The sequence below is a fragment of the Dama dama genome, chromosome 33 (assembly GCF_033118175.1).
Source record: "Dama dama isolate Ldn47 chromosome 33, ASM3311817v1, whole genome shotgun sequence".
NCBI classification, from domain to species: domain Eukaryota; kingdom Metazoa; phylum Chordata; class Mammalia; order Artiodactyla; family Cervidae; genus Dama; species Dama dama.
Genome location: NC_083713.1, coordinates 41,100,223 through 41,117,972, shown reverse-complemented (window position 1 = coordinate 41,117,972; position 17,750 = coordinate 41,100,223). Strand labels below are relative to the sequence as shown.

General features: G+C 38.5%; 1 protein-coding gene across 1 annotated transcript in view; it reads right to left on the bottom strand.

Annotated features, from left to right (window-relative positions):
- Positions 1-15,101, bottom strand: part of ACVR1C (activin A receptor type 1C) — an 84,100-nt gene extending 68,999 nt beyond the window's left edge. The window contains exon 1 of the mRNA XM_061135680.1: positions 15,076-15,101. The gene's annotated coding sequence lies outside the window, so the exon portion shown is untranslated. The remainder of the gene's footprint in view (positions 1-15,075) is intronic.
- Positions 15,102-17,750: the final 2,649 nt, after the last annotated feature.

Genomic DNA, 17,750 nt, shown 5'->3' with positions numbered 1-17,750 from the left:
TAACACCGAGAAATGACAAGAGGGGATCAATTAAATTTCATCTTTATACACAGATGGAGTTTCATTTACAAACTTTAGGGAGTACAATTTGACATATTTGCCTCAAGAGTCCTAAAAAAGTTTATCATCTTTGCAGTTGTATTCCCACTTCCTCTATATGAAATAATCAGAAAAACAAAATTTTATTTAACATTTCTACTGCAAAAAAATAAAATAAAATAAAATTTCTACTGCAGAATTATTATTCACAAAAGTAAAAAATGGAAATAACCTACATATCTCCAAATCAAAATGTTTAAATAAATTTTGATAATACATATGATGGCATAATATTCTGTATTTAATAATATTCAACTAGAGCACCGTGCTCAGTCACTTCAGTTGAGTCCACCTCTTTGCAACCGCATAGACTGTATCCCACCAGGCTCCTCTATCCGTGGGATTTTTCAGGCAAGAACACAGGAGTGGGTCATCATGCCCTCCTCCAGGGGACCTTCCCGACCCAGGGATCAAACCCAAGTCTCCTGCGGTTCCTGCTTTGCAGGCAGATTCTTGACCACTGAGCCACGGCGGAAGCCCATTTAATTAGAGTGGCTCACTACCCTATCAAATGAAAAGTAGAATCATAAAATCAAATGAAAAGTAGACTCATAAAACATATAGGATACGATCTTAATTTACATACATATGCATAGAAATAAGGATTAGGAGGAAATATATCAAAACATTAATAGTGCTTATCTCTGAGGTATCAAACTAAATGATGATTTTCACATTTTTCAACACTTTTTCCGAATCTCCTATAATGAACACATATTAATGCTGCAGTCAGAAACAACAAGATTTTAACATCACTTCTCCCTCTGTTAAAGTACTTAGTTCATCGACAGTCACTGAGGATATCATAGGGATATCTTCAGCCAACTCTTCTGCATATGCCTTTAAAAAAACACTGATGGCAGAGTCTGGTGTTCACCCACATATGCACTACCATGTTACCGCATTGCTTATAGCAACTCTACTTTTGAGTTCAAAAATTTAAATTTGTGCTCTGAAAGTAGGCTAGCATATTTGAAAATAAGGCAATCCCTGAAAATTCAGATATATGAGTATCACATAATGACCCCTGCTCTACACTGGAAGCTTACCTGATCTCGAGGACGTAAACCAACAAACTAGCCTAGCTTGATGATCTTTCTATAACATTTCCTCTCATCTTTTGTCTTAGAAGAGGGTCAAATTCAGCATGGTGACTTTCACTGAGTGTGTAGAAGACAATCAAGAAAATGCTGACTGCCCACTGGGTGCATGACACTGTATTAAGCAAGGGGTACCTCTAACCTGACTCAGCAAAATAAGGTTTGTTAATGCATTAATGTCTCTTTGTATAGACTGCAGCTGTAAGCAAAATTCTCCATAAGCAAGCTTAATGCTATAGTAAACAAACAAAAACAGCCCAAGCAGCCCATAAGTGCTCTCTTGAAGGTGACAAATGACCTTTCAAGTTGAACCAAATACGTTAACCTAAAAGAGCAGGTAAGCAATACCATTTTTACAATGGACTTTATCTGTGTATGGATAATGACCCTCAGTTGCAATTTCCTAAGAGAAGAAAAAAATCCCTACTCCATGCTAATGAATGAGACATAGACTTATTTATCCTAATTTGATTTCATTTCTATGCCATTTTACAGACTGAAGATGATATACACAAAAACATTTTAATATGTACAGAAACCCCTTTCTTATATAACAGAAGTTAACAAAAGTAAATCAATTATTTGTCATCAATTTTTTTTTGTTTTGTGTTATAAATGCAAGTGGTTAAAATTTTTTTAAAAAAGTAGGTTAGGAAAAATTGAAATGAAAAGGATCTGTCCAGTCTCACATTCCAGAGGCACCTACTCAATTATTTTTGTATTAGGGTATTGTCTTATCTTAGGGCATTAATCTAAAAATACAGTGCTGTTCTTGATTAACCAATTTGAATAGCTATCTGCTGAGGAGGATACATGCCCTCCAATTTGAGAAGTAGGTCAAGTTTATTGAGATATAATTTACATACTGTAACATTTCTCCTTTTTAGTATACAGATTTTAGTTTTGACAACTTCAGCTCAGTCATGCCTCCCCCAAATTTCCTCTTACACCTTTTAGAAAACTTCTCCTTCCACCCCAACCCATGGCAAATGATGTTTTCTGTTCTTATACATTTGCCTTCTGTAGAATGTTGAATAAATGTAGCTTTTTGATTCTGGCTTCTGCCATTCAACTTTAGGCATCTAAGATTCATTCATGTTGTTGCATACAACAAGTCATTCAATGAGGATGAACCTAGAGATTATAATACTAAGTGAAGTAAGTCAAGCAAAGACAAATATCATATAATATCATTTATAAGTAGAATCTAAAAAAAAGATACAAATGAATTGTTTACAAAACAGAAATAGAACATTTTTAAAATTTTTAATTAAAGAAAGTTCATTGAATGAAGGTTCAACAGTTTGTTGATTCATTCACAAGTTAAAGGACATATTCCCCCAGTTTTTGCTGATTAGGAACAACTCTGTAAGAAATATTAATATACAGATTTTTATATGAAATAAGTTTCATCTCTCTTCTCTAAATATCTAGGAGTGAGATTACCACATTTTATAGAAAGTATATTTTAAATTTATAGAAAGTTACCAGTGTTTTTCAAAGTAGCATTTTATATTCCTAACAGTAATATTTAAGAGTTCCAGGTACTTAGCAGTCCTGCCAGCACTTGGTATTGTCATCTTGCTATTTGTTTGTTCATTGTTTTGTTTTTTAGCCATTGAAAGAGGTATGTGGTGGCATGTCATTGTGGTTATAATAAGCATTTCCTCATTTTTCTGGTGTGCTTATTTCTATTCAGGTATCTTCCTGTTCAGGTCTTTTGCTCACTTCTTGCTGGGTTCTTTGTTTCCTTGTTATTGAGTCCTGTATTCTAAATTAAGTGTTTTATTATTGAGTCATGTATTCTAAATTAAGTGTTTTATAAAATATGTGTCTTGCAAATATTATCTCCTGGCTTTCAGCTTGTTTTTTCATTCTCTTATTAGCACCTTTGAAGGAATAGAAGTTTTAAATTTTGATAAAGTCCTGTTTATCAATATTTTCTTTTATGGATCATGTTTTTGGTGCTTGCATCTAAGAAATGCTGCCTAACCCAAGAGTAGAAGCTTTTCTTCTAAGTTTTTATAGTTTTAGATTTTATTTTTACATTCATGACCCATTCTGACTTAACAATTATAACCATGCCAGGCATGTTTTGAGGTTCTTTTCTCTCTCTCTCTCTTTTTTTTGGGGGGACTATTTTTCCAGCAACATGTGTTGAAAAGAATGTCCTTTCTCTATTGAACTGCCTTTACACCTTTGTAAAAAAATCAATTGATCATTAATGTGTGGACCTATTTCTGGTTTTTCTATTTTATTCCATTAATCAATGTTCCTCTCTTCTTTTGCCAACAACACACTATCTTAATTACTCTAGATTTATAAGCCTTGGATCAGGCACTTGAAGATTTCACTTTTCTTCTTCTTTTTCCAAATTGATTCGGTTTTCATTTCCCTTTACATGTAATTCCTACCTGCCAATGCAGGAGAGATAAGAGATGCAAGTTCAATCTCTGGGCCTGGAAGATCCCCTGGAAGAGGGCATGGCAACCCACACCAGTATTCTTGCCTGGAGAACCCCATGGACAGAGGAGCCTGGCATGCTACAGTCTATAGCGTCACCAAGAGTCAGACACGACTGAAGTGACTTAGCACATAATTTTTTTAAAGCTTGGTGAATTCTGCAAAAATCCCTGCTTGGATTTTTATTGTGATTACATTGAGTCTATAGACCTATTTGAAAATAGCTCACATATTAGCAACACAGAAACTTCAGTTCAGAGAATATAGTATATCATTCCATTTATTTAGGTCTTTAAATTCTTTCAACTGTGTTTCATGTTTTCCAAAATAGAGATTTTCCACATATTGTGTTAGATTGACACCTAAGTATTACATGAATCTTTTGATGCCACTGTACATGGTTCCTTTTTCCAATTTTTAAATTTCCATTGCTATTATATAAAGATATAATTGATTTTTTTATATTAAGTGTATCATGCAACCTTGAACTTCAACAAGAACTTATTGGTTCTAAAACTTTTTTTGGAGATTCTTTAATATTTTCTATATATAAAATCAAATTATCTGTGAATAGACAAATTTGCATGTATTCCTATGTAATCCATATGCTTTATATACATTTTTCTTATCTTAATGCATAGGACTTTCCATTTGATACTGATTAGAAGTAGTAAGAACAGACATCTTTGCCTTGTCCTCACTCTTAGTGAGAAGCATCCAGTCTTTCACAGATAAGTACAATGTTAGCTGTAAGTTTTCTGAAAAAGCTCTTTCTCATGTTAAGAAGTTCACTTCCATTCTTAGTTTGATGAGAGTCTGTATTACAGATGTTGAGTATTGTCACTTGGTTTTTGTGAACCTATTGATATTCCCATATTTTTTCTTTACTGAAATGGTGAATTGTAATATTAGATTTCCTAACACTGAAAAGTCTTGCATACCCAGGACAAACCCTGCTTGATCATCATGTATTACCCTGTTATTATATTGCTGAATTCAACTTGATATTTTGTTGAAGATTTTTGTGTCTCTATGAGAGATATTGGTCTGTAAGCTTTTCAGATGAAAAACAATTTGCTTTTATTGATTTTCTTTGTTTTATTTTTCCTTCAATCATTTTCTATTCTTATCACTATTTCATTCCTCTACCTACTTTGAACTTAATTTATTCCTTTTTCTTCTATCTTCTTAAGTTGGTACCTTAGATCAAAAGTTGACAGACTGTTTCTTAAAGGGCCTGCTGCTGTTACTGCTAAGTCGCTTCAGTCGTGTCCAACCCTGCGCGACCCAATAGACGGCAGCCCACAGGCTCCTCTGTCCACAGGATTCTCTAGGCAAGAATACTGGAGTGCGTTGCCATTTCCTTCTCCACTTAAAGGGTCAGATAGTACATATTTTAGTTTCATGAGCCCTACAGTCTCTGTTGCAGCTACTTAATTCTGCCATTGTAGTATAAAAGCAAGCATAGACGATACATAAATAGGTGTTGCTGTGTTTCAATAAAACTTTATTTACAAGTTGGACAGCCAGTGGGTCATAGTCTGCTGACCCTTTCTTAAGTCATCACTTAAGACGTTTCTTTTTTTCTGCTATAAGCATTTATAGCTCTAAACTTCCTTCCCAGCAACTGCTTCAGCTCATCCATAAATTGTGCTATACTGTGTTTTTGTTTTCATTGAGTTTAGAATATTTTCTATATTTTGTGATGTTCTGGGACCTGTGGGCTATTTAGATATGTGTTGATTACATTCCAAATATTTTGGGAATTTCCAGATTGTTTTGTTACTGACTTCTAATTTAAATCATTGGGGATGAAAGGGCATCATCTGCATGATTTTAGTTATTTTTAATTTCATTTTTATTTATTTCAAAGTCTAATGTGCATCTGACCTGCAGAATGTACCATGTGCACTTGAAAATAACATGTATTCCATTGTCAGGTGAAGTGTTCTATAAATGTTATTCAGGTAAGTTGCTTAATGTTGTTATTCAAATCATCTTTATCTTCACTGATTTTCTGTCTTCTTGTTTTATCAACCACTGAGAGAGGATTGTTAATATTTTCAATTTATATTTTAATTGGGCTATTCTTCTTTTCAGTTTTTGAAATTTTTGCTGCATATATTTGAAAAGTTTGTTAATGGGTACATGCACATTAAGATTATTATGTCCTCTTGATGTATATTTATTATTAGGAAATCTCTTGCTTTATCCCTGGTAATATTTATTATTATGACATGTCTTTCTTTATCACTGGTGATATTCTTTGCTATAAAATCTACTCTCTCAATATTAATACAGATATCCCAGCTATGCTTAATATTTGTATTGCTTATCTCTCTTTTCATTTGGTTACTATTAATATAGTAACCATTCAGTTTTTTGGTGCTGAATGTCTGCATATTAGAGATTTCCCATCTTCATATTCTTAACTTTATGTGTACATATGTACACCTGCAAACATACATGCATGCATGTGAAGTCACTTCAGTCACGACCAACTCTTTGTTACCCTATGGTAACAGCCAAGCTCCTCTGTCCATGGGATTCTCCAAGCAAGAATACTGGAATGGGTTGCAATGGCCTCCTGCAGGGGATCTTCCTGACCCAGGGATCAAACCCACATCTCTTAGGTCCCCTGCATTGGTGGGTGGGTTCTTTACCACTAGCACCACCTGGGAAGCCCACATACATACCTGCTGCTGCTGCGGTTGCAAAGTCGCTTCAGTCGTGTCTGATTCTGTGCAACCCCATAGACGGCAGCCCACCAGGCTCCTCTGTCCCTGGGATTCTCCAGGCAAGAGCACTGCAGTGGGTTGCCATTTCCTTCTCCAATGCATGCATGCATGCTAAGTCACTTCAGTCGTGTCCAACTCTTTGCAATCCTGTGGACAGCAGCCCATCAGGCTCCTCAGTCCACAAGATTCTCTAGGCTAGAATACTGGAGTAGGTTGCCATTTCCTTCTCCGACATACATACCTATGTGTGTATAAATGGTTTTCTTGAAGAGAACATATGGTTGGGTATTGTTTTACATCTAGTCTTCCATACTTATCTTTTAACTGGAGTGTTTAGAGCTTATACACTTAATGTATATATCAATGTGGTTATGTTTAAATGTTATCTTTTTTTTTTATATCTCTCCTTTTTTCCTCAATTTTTGCCTTCATTTGGTTTAATTGACTGTTAGTAATCTATATTATTTCTAATATTAGTTTATAAGCTACATCTCTGCTTCCTTTTTAGTTATTACTACAAGATTAAAATATGCACCTTTAAATTATCATAGTTTAATCTAAGAACCTTATTATCATATTCTTCTATTTCTCTCTTCTTGTCTTTTGTGCTATTAACCTCATGTTTTACATGTTTGAAAGAAATCAATAAAATTGATAAATCTCCAACTAGACTGATCAAGGTAAAAAGAAAGAAAATTCAAATGCTCAATGTCAAGAATAAAAGAAGGGACAGCACTACAAATACTATAGGTATTAAAAAGTAATAAGGAAATACTATGAAAATCTTTATGATAATGATAATATCCAAAGAAGAGTTCAAGTCCAGCTGTTTTAACAAAGTCAACTTTCTTCTACATGCAAAAAAGCAACACTTTTTAATATAATAGAGCTAATATTTATAGAGAACAGCTATAGGAGAGAAAGATTTTAAAAGGGAGAGAAGCTCATTCAACTATGCATTTATTACTCTTTAAGGAATCTTCTGCTAATCATATAATTATTCCTTATTCAGTGTTTCAAATTTAGAGTGTATGGGCTATTTCCTGGAAATACACATTTCCAGGAATTTGGAATTTGAGTGGAATTTGAGTGCCAATGCAGGAGATGCGGGTTCGATCCCTGGGTCAGGAAGATCTCCTAGAGGAATGGCAACCCACTCCAGTATTTTTGCCTGGAAAATCCCATGGACAGAGGAGCCTGATGGGGTACAGTCCCTGGGTTCACACAGAGCTGGACATGACTGAGTGACTAACACACATGCAGTCTTCCTATGGTTTTAGAGAAGTAAAGCTTCACAATGTAGATCTTTACCCTTGAAGAGCAATAACGAAAATAGAAAGGGGAAAAAAAACACATTTCTAGAGGATCAGGCCAGGAAAATGTCATGGGATGAAGCTATGAGACGTGATGAATTAATATTCTTTAATATACTTTGGCTCTGTTTTAAAACAATCTGGTTCCTGAAAACTGTTAATCTGGATTACCGCCCTCTGAGTTAACATCTCTAAACTAAGCATGCATTTACGAAACTAGACATTTTGCATTAAAATGATCATTGTCCAGATCCTAATGGATTAGATTTTTTTTCTAATCTGGTTTTTGACCAGAGTATTAATTAAATCATGACACTGAATGAAAAATTTACAGGGAGCTTAATCAACATACAGAGATGTGGCATCTATCTTTGTCATTTTACCCTAGCATGAGACAAAAATGATAAAACAAATTAAAAGAAAATATATGTGTTTTACTTGCAAAATTAGAGCAACCTAATCATTTTCTCCATGTGAAAAGTTTAATGAAAAAGTAGATTGATCTAAATTGGGATGCTTAAGTCACTGACACATTTAAATTGTTTTAAAAAAATAATAAGCCAAGCTCTTGAGTCATACTGAATGATTCACCCATGAATTCTTGAGGGGATTAATTTAAAACAATTCCAAAGAAACAGTATCTTCGCATACCTACTCTAAATAAGAAGAAGAAAACAATGGAAGAGGGAAATTATTCTAGAGGAGAAAAAGGGAAGCATCAGGACAGAACAGAATCTTGTTGGTCAATCAGAGCAGGTGAATTCAAGAGCCACGTGATAAGGCAAAAGAGTGAAAAATAATGGAGGGTTGGCTTCTGTGGAAATAAAAGTCTTCCTCGTCTCTTTCACACTCCTACTCACCTCCTCTGTGTTACTTTTTGCTAGATCCCTAAATGCAAAGGAGTAGTGATCATTATTGTTCGGGTTCCAGGGAACCAAAAGGCCCACATGCTTCAGGGATCCAGTTTTCAAAGAACATGAAAGGCACAGGGCTCTTGGTCACGGCCCTGTCTCCTACTTCTTTGCACAGCAAGAATGGGAAGGGCAGCATCCACTTCATCATAGAACACAACCAGCCACCCTTCTCCACAGACTCTGCCTTTCTCCTACTTAGCAGTCACCCCTGAGATTATGGCCTGGAACTGTCAGAGCTGCCATGAAGGCTGGAGCACCATGAGCTACTGAAGATAGAGGGCCCCCACTCTGTCACTCTGGCTTCATCCAAGAATTGCAAGACCCTTTGATGATATCGTAGTGTCAGGATCTAGGATTCTGACTTATCACAAACCCCCTTTCTTTATCCTAGGTTATTTAACTTTTTAAAGTTTAGAAAAAGGGAGGATATTAGAGTTCTACCATACAATTTGAGGCCAAAGTACCAGGTGACAAAGAAAGTTACTCTGATTTATTTTCCCTTTGTTTTCTACATGTCCCCCTTAGTAACTCCCCTTAGACGAGGAGACCCACAGCTGAACCGAGACAGTATTCAGGTATTCCTAAGTCTGTTAGCAAAAGTGGAATTTATTTTTATTATTACTATTAAAACTACTTCTTAACAGCTTTGTTGAAATAAAATAACATTCCATACAATTTGCCAATCTAAAGTATATAATTTGATGGCTTTAGTATATTCATATACTTGTGCATTCATCTGGAATTTCTATATCACTTATGAACATATTCCAATATTATCCCAATTTCTTAAACAATATAAAGATAAACCTTGAGATTTTTTACTATTAGCTGTGAAATTTTTTTAATATGAAGTCATAAGTAATCGGAGAAGGCAATGGCAACCCACTCCAGTACTTTTGCCTGGACAATCCCATGGATGCAGGAGCCTGGTGGGCTGCAGTCCATGGGGTCGCTAAGGGTCGGGCAGGATTGAGCGAATTCACTTTCACTTTTCACTTTCATGCATAGGAGAAGGAAATGGCAACCCACTCCAGTATTCTTCTGTGGAGAATCCCAGGGACAGAGGAGCTTAGTGGGCTGCCGTCTATGGGGTCGCACAGAGTTGGACATGACTGAAGTGACTTAGCAGCAGAAGCAGCAGAAGCAATCAAAAAATCCAAAAAAAAGCCACACAGATATAAATGTTAAAGAATGATAGATAATACACACTCTATTCTTAAACCTTTTCCTTCTTCTCCTGTTTAGTTCTGTTTTCTATTTATATTTGAAAATTAATCCTGTTGTTTGATTATTTATTAAAATAAACTATTTATATACATACGAACATATCTGTTTGAGCTAATTAATGGTTCATGCCCACAGTTGATCATTTATAGGATACTTTTCCCCTACATATTTCAAAATGAAGCCAACACTAATTATTTGGTAGCAGGTCAAGACTTAGCTAGAGCAGGAACTACACAGCCTCTGGATGACATTTATGTATCCCTGACCCTCTCCTGAAGGACTTGAAATCACTCTCTTAGGAATATGTTCTGGAACCTCAAACTGTGTCAGGTTATTAAGTCGTATGTGACTCTATTCATTCTCCTCTCTCCTTAACTTTTTCTTGTTTACAATAAGAGATGCAGGTTCTGCCAAGAAAAATAGAACAAGCTTGATCTCAGCTACTGCCTAGAGTTCTTTCAAAAGGAGAATACAGTTGGCCTCCTTATCCATAGGTTCCACATTTGTGGATGCAACCAACCACCTCCAGAAAGTTCCAAAAAGCAAAAACCGAATTTGCCATGTGTTGATGGGCTTCTTAGATGGCGCTAATGGTAAAGAACCTGCTTACCAATGCAGGAGACATGAGACGCAGGTTCAATCCCTGAGTTGGGAAGATCCCCTGGAGGAAGACATGGCAACCCACTCCAGTATTCTTTCCTGGAAAATCCCCATGAATAGAGAAGCCTGGCAGGCTACAGCCCATAGAGTTGCTAAGAGATGGACAGGACTAAAGCAATTCAGCATGCAAGCACAGCAACTCTCTACATAGTTTTTACATTGTACTTACAACTATTTACACAGTGTTTACATTGTATTAGTTCATATAACTAATCTAGAGATGATTTAAAGTATATGGGAGGATGTACATAGATTACATGCAAATACTACAGAGTTGTATGTAAGGGACTTGAACATCCTCAAATCTCTGTATCCCAGGGTAGAACCAGTCCCCCTGTACTCTAAAAATGGATTTGAAAGTAACAATCACATTAAAAAATAAATAAATAAATAACCTTGGGAAAACCCAACTGCTTTCACATAATAATAATCATTCACAGACTCTAGAGAGTACTTCTTTTTCACACATCCTTTCATGTTAAGGTACTCCTTCCTGTAAGTTAGTAAAGTCTGGGTATCCCTCACTGTTGACTAAGCCATGGAGACATCCAGTTCAAAGGCTTGGAAGTCACCTATTCAGAGATACATATGGAGATGGCAGCAGAACAAGAACAGAAGTTTTAAGAGACAAGGACAGGAAAACAGGTTCATTTTCTAATGCAAAAGCTTGGAATTCATATATTTGAAGCAGTTCATCTCACTACAATACTTTTTTTTCAGTGTTAGATTGTCAGATAAAAGTACAGAATGCCGAGCTAAATTGATATTAGACAGCAATTAATTTTTAATATATGTATGTCCCATATTATATTTGCAACATACTAAAAAATTATTTGTTGTTTATCTGAAATTCAGTTCAACTGGACATGCTATGATTTGCTAAGCATATGACTATTTAATGTGGCTTTTAAAATTATCTGTAAATGCCTTTGGCTCTAGATTTTTAAGCTTCAGGTTAGTCTTACCCACAAAACTCCAGACTCAATACAACCAACTGCTCACTTGACACCTCCACTCAGTGCTTAACAGACATTTAAAGCTCAACATACCCAACACCAAGCTCCAACTCTCTGCCTCCATGCCTCAGTCCTCCTCAGACTGCTCCTGCAGTTAGCCTCACCCCTCAACGATCTCTTCTATTACTCAGGTCAAAACTGGGTGTTATCCTTTGCTCCTCTCATACTCTCACACCTCAAATACTTCGTTTTTGCATCCTCGTAGTAAAACGGAGGAATTCTCAATGGGTGCAGGCAGTAGAGACGATGAAGAAATATGCCCCCAAGTACTCCCGCAGAGTTGCTTCTAGTCCAAAGAAGTCTCTTTTTCAGAAGCACAGAGCCTCTTGCTACATTTGTGTCAGTCAACCAATAAATGACTGTCCTTAAAGAAAGGCAAAGGTGACATCTTTTGCATGATAAACTCAGTCAGTCCAAAGCTTTCACTTTCAGCGCAGCTTAAAATGTATAGTAGGAACTGCTAACTGCTGTTAAGTGGGAAAACAAGACAAAACTTATTACCTGAAACCCCCACTCCCACTCACGTTATTAAATGAAAGTTATCTTTTCACTTTTAGAGTAACAGCGCCTAGACTTCTAGAGGCCTAATAATCCTTTCCAACTAGAAGACAAAGGACTTTCATAAAATAAGTAGGGGATATACAATGTGTAAATCTGTATAACACCCAAGTCCAGCTTCAAATTTGAGAACTCCAGGACATTTTCTGACAATTTTTTGTTTAGTACACATGATAAATGTTGTGAGGTCATGTCAGGTCTTCCTTATCAAACACCAAGGAACACAGAAACTAGATAATTAGAGCAACTCAGAGCAACCTAATTTTTTTAGCCAGTCCAGACCAATAAACATTTTCTCTACGTTTCTACCAGATCAGCAGTTACCCTCTGAGATTCTCAACAAGGAGCAATGATTTCTACTCTGCTGTCAAGGCTTAACATGCCTAAGGTGCTAGAGATGCTGGAGGAGAACAGCCAAAGCAAAAAGGGTTTATTGGTTCATCAATATTTTCAGATATTTCAGGTCCTAGGCCTGGTGCTCAGCAGAGTCAAATTGGAAAGTGGTGTTTTCTGTCATGCAATTTTGCTATGTCACTGTGTCAATAGCAACTTTTCATATAACATGTCAATCACTGCATGTATGTTTTCAAAAGATGGTAAATGTAATTAACAATGCAGTTTGTAAGTGACTAGGTCAAAACGAATGAAGGTAACTACATGAGAAAAACAATTTAAAAGATGAAATAAATTACTTTGAATCCCTCTATCAAATAATCAAAGATTTTTATAAATACAAGAATCAAAAATGCAATGCACAATCTACATTTTTTCTGTGGCACACAAAGAGAAATAAAGCTTCTTAAAGAGATTAGAAAATGATTTCATTCCACATAGAAAAGTTCACTGTAAAAGTTCGATTTTGATAAGTACTTTTCTACTATATTGCCACATTATCTCCATATCAGGCATCTTCCATAGCCTTTGCCCAATAGCTCAGTTGGTAAAGAATCCGCAATTTAGGAGACCCCAGTTCAATTCCTGGGTTGGGAAGATCCCCTGGAGAAGGGATAGGCTACCCACTCCAATATTCTTGGGCTTTCTTGGTGGCTCAGCTGGTAAAGAGTCCACCTGCAATGTGGGAGACCTGGGTTCAATCCCTGGATTGGGAAGATTCCCTGGAATAAGGGAACAGCTACCCACTCCAGTTTTCTTGCCCAGAGAATTCCATGGACTGTTTAGCCCATGGGGTTACAATGAGTTGGACACAACTAAGCAAGCAACTTTCACTTCTTTTTTTCAAATTTTCAGGAAATAAGCAAATTTGAAGGGACGATCTAATTTTCTTTGTTTTTTGCACATTTTAACTTCAAAAGTTTCCATGCGTTTTTGAGAACATAGCAGGGCATATTTTCCTATGTTGCTATGCCTAGTGTTTCTAAACACTGAAACTTTCTAAAGATTTTGTCACATAATAAAATAAACCTTTCAAGCTAGATTAAAAAATAATTGCATCTACTGTTTAAATGTCTGCAACAAAACTATTAGTTCCCTGAAATAAAAAAGGGTGTACAGATAGCCTTCAGAGGCAACTTCAGAGGTACCCAGTCAGAACTGTGATCTCCAGCAGACTGTGTATGCGTGTGTGTAAGTGTGTAAATTCAATTAAATCATCAAGAGCACTTCGAATACTCCAAGTTAGTGGAGTTTCTGCCCATTTCTTATAAAGACTTTCCATAGCCATTTTTCTTCCCATTGATGAATTTACTGACTCTGAACACAAATGTTTCCCTTTATCACATCATCTTCCTGCTAAGTCTCTGGGTAACCGCTCTCCTAAAAGGCTGGCCTTTTCAAAGATAACTGAAATGTTTTAATCTTCATATTGCATCAACTGATCACTTCCAACAATTAAATTCTCATTTAAATACAACTTTTGGTAAGTCTCTCAGACCATCTGAAACACTGACTCTGCATGTGACAGCAATCATACTATTCAAAACATTCTCCCCAGTATGTCGCTAAGAGGAAAACTGCCTGCCCTGTAGTATAGCTATTAATGTCAAACAGATTGTCATCTAAGAAAATAAAAATGCCTCAAAATCATCTTTGGACAAAGTACAGCCCAAAGGAAAAACACCGTAGTTTTTATGTGCAAATAACTTAAATGTCTTTTTGGAATGTTTAAAGAATGAGTTAGCAAGGAATCTGCTCCTGGTCCCTCTCCATAACCCAGAATAACGTTATAATGAAACGAGTTTTAGAGTTAAAGGGTTTTTCCTCATAGCACACTATAATTTTACTAAAAGATGCATTTGCCTCAGTTCTAGTAAACATTATAAAGAAATGTTTAATTTCTAGCTTGGGCCGAGGGTTCTATTTAGCCTATCAAAGCACAGACCTGTTATAAACGCTGGGATTCTTGCCAGGACATTTTTCCCCTGCCACTCTTAGTAAAGATCATACCTCGAAAGCACTGTGCCTTGCAAACCACGCAGATTTAAGCTCCCACTCCCACCTACGGAGCTTGGCACCAGCGGCTTTTGAGGTAACCCTCATCTCTTAAAACTCAGACTGAATTGCCACCACCACTCCCTACCCTCCCACCACCGTCTCCTCATCCTTGCTCAGCTCTCCGGAGCTCAGCACGGAGCGTCCCTAAAGCCCCAGCAGAGTAAACTCAGGGTGTCACCCAACTGCCAGCTCTGAGCACACCCACAAACACTCTCCTACCCCCTCCGCTGCAAACTGCCCCCCAATCTGTCACTCAGCTCCCCTCAGCTCCCCCCTAACACCATGCCCCCACGTCCCTGTAGCTTTTTCCCTCCTCCTTGTGGCTTCATCCACGACACACCTGTCTTCCCTGCTAGCAGACGTCAGGTGCCCACGCTGCGCCCTGTCCCACGCCCCTCTCAATCCAACTGGCGCTACCCACCTCTCCCCGAGGAAGGTCATTTCGCTCGGAGCACATTCTTCCCCCATCCCTCGCCCACCCGCAGACAGCCCCCGACTTCCACCCTCGCGGGCTCGGAGAAAAGAGCCTGTGGTACCTGCCGAGAGTGCGGCGGCGGCGGCGAGCAGCAGAAGAGCCTGGCGGAGCGCGGCGCGGAGCGCTCGGGTCATGGCCACAGGGCGCCGCGCCCGGGCTGCGAGGCCCGGGAGAGGAGCGGCCGGGGCAGCGCGGGCCGCTTTGAAGTTCCCGGGGCGCGGAAAGGAAGCGCAGCCCGGCACCCTTTTGAAGTGTGCGGTTGGCTCTATTCAGCGCCGGCGTCCCCCTCCCCGGCCTCCCCCATCCCCCGCCCCCCGCGGCTGGCTGTGCGCGGGGCTCCAGCCACTGGCCCCGCAGCGGGGCTGGCAGGGGCGGGGGTGGGGGGCGACAGAGCCCGCCCCTGCCGCGCCTCCGCCCCTGGGCTCTCCGGCTGCTGCCGGGGGCCTGGCGCTGCCCAGCAGGCGGGCAAAGGCGGCTCGTGGGAGAGGCGGTGAGATCGCCCAGAGGCGGGGCGGGGATGGGTAGGGAGCGGAATAAGAAAGATGGTGGGGTGGCGCGGAGTCCCCAAGACGGGGTACGCTGAGAAGCAGGTCGGGACAGGAGGGAAAGCTCTACTGAGACTTTCGGAAAACTTAAACCCTGCAGCAGCTGCTTCCTGGTGGCTCCGCTCTGTAGTCTCCTACTGTCGATCCACGCGTCCAGGTCTCTTGACACTCACTTATCGTCAGCGCCCTCAAGGTTTTCCAACGTGAGTGAACCCTGAAACACCCAGGCTCCACACTCTGCCACGTCCTGGCTGTGCGCGCCTCTGTGGAAGGGCGCCCTCTGTGTCCAACTCTGGAAATAACCTGCCTGGGTTCCCTGTAGAAATTTCTTCTCTAATCTGGTGCCTTCAAGCAACCCTTCCCTCTAGCAACCCATCCTTCTATGAATGGCGACCGAAGGCAGACTACCTGCGCCAGCCTATGTGGTCGTCCGCAGTGCGTAACCCAGGTTTGGAAGGAAGTAGAGGACCAGTCTTACGGAAGATATTTTAGCAACTACAGTTTTAGTAATTGAAACACTGAGGGGGCAGAGTGGAATCAGACACAGGGTTTAAGGAGAGGTGAAGAATTATATAAAGTAATATTTTAGAAACTTGTTTTAGTATTGTTTAAATCCCTGGGGCTTATCAAATGAGTGTGTTTCCCATGTGGATTGTGTTTGCAAGTATAAGGGCATTCTTACCAACTAATAATTAGCCTAAATTCAATTCACATATTTAGCCTGTATATTAAAGTAAGATTTTTTTCAAATTTTTATTGGATTATAGTTGATTTATAATGTTATGTTAGTTTCAGGTGTACAACAAAGTAAATCAATTTTATATATATATATATATATATATATATATATATATATATATATATATATATATACACACAAATATCCACTCTTTGAAACTTTTTTCCCATATAGGCCTTAAGAGACTATTGAGTAGCATTCCTTGTGCTATATAGTAGGTCCTTCTTGTTGTTATTCAGTCGCTCAGTCGTGTCTGACTCTTTGCGACCCCATGGACTGCAGCACTGCCAGGCTTCCCTGTCCATCACCAACTCCTGGAACATGCTCAGATTTATGTCCATCAAGTCCGTGATGCCATCCAACCATCTCGTCCTCTGTCATCCCCTTCTCTTCCTGCCTTCAGTCGTTCCCAGTATCAGGCTCTTTTCTAACAAGTTGGCTCTTTGCATCAGGTGGCCAAGGTATTAGAGATTCAGCTTCAGCATCAATCCTTATTAGTTATCTCTTTTATGTATAGTAGTGTATATATGTCAGTCTGAATGGAATTATTTTAAACTGAAAAACAGAAAGCCAAGAATCCAGTACTGGTATTATTGCTGCTGTTAGGTGGCTCTTTGAAGAATGATTGTCATGTAGATTAATTGCTTTAGAGTAAGAGATATTACTTGCTTCTTCATCTAGTTTAGCACTAAATAATGCATGTTCTTTCTGAAGTCTGTGAAAGACTTCATAGATGAAGTCTTCATAGATGAAGGTGAAATGATGTATACAACTGACTTAATCGAAGAAACCACAGTATTGGGGATGGGATGTTTGTCGGACTTTGCATGATAATGACAGTCTTGAGGATCTTACCGAGCCCAAACACCACCACCAGTTTGCATGAATCAAAACATCCATAAGCATAAAATGACTTTGTTCTCCTTTCACTCTGGATCCAAGTAAACAAATTAAAAAAAAAAAAAAAATGGAGATGTGGGACAAGCCTGAGCCCTTCCAGACACCCACAAAACAGATGCTTTTTTGAGAGAAGACAAGAAAATGCTAGGACACATTATATTTTGACTGACTTTGCTTGCTCGTTATTTGTTAAGTGTACCCTAGATTGGAATCTACCATTGGATCATGAGACTTGGAGCCTGAAGATTGGGGCCTGTTTCCTCAAAAGTAAATGGAACTTCTTTCCTCCCTATTTCTCAGAACTACAAGATTAATAAGGGTAGTGAATGTGAACATACTGTCAAACCTTAAGGCATTACACTAATGTCAGATCTTTACCTTGCATATATTTAGTCTCGTAAATACAGTAAGAAATGTCCCTGCAAGTTGGAAAGCTCTCATCTTCTAAGAAAACAAGGTTAGTATCCTAAGAAGTCTGATACTGAATAACATCAGTATTCTAAACAAACTCATCATTTTCCTCTTAGCCTAATGGTGCATTGTCCACTGTGG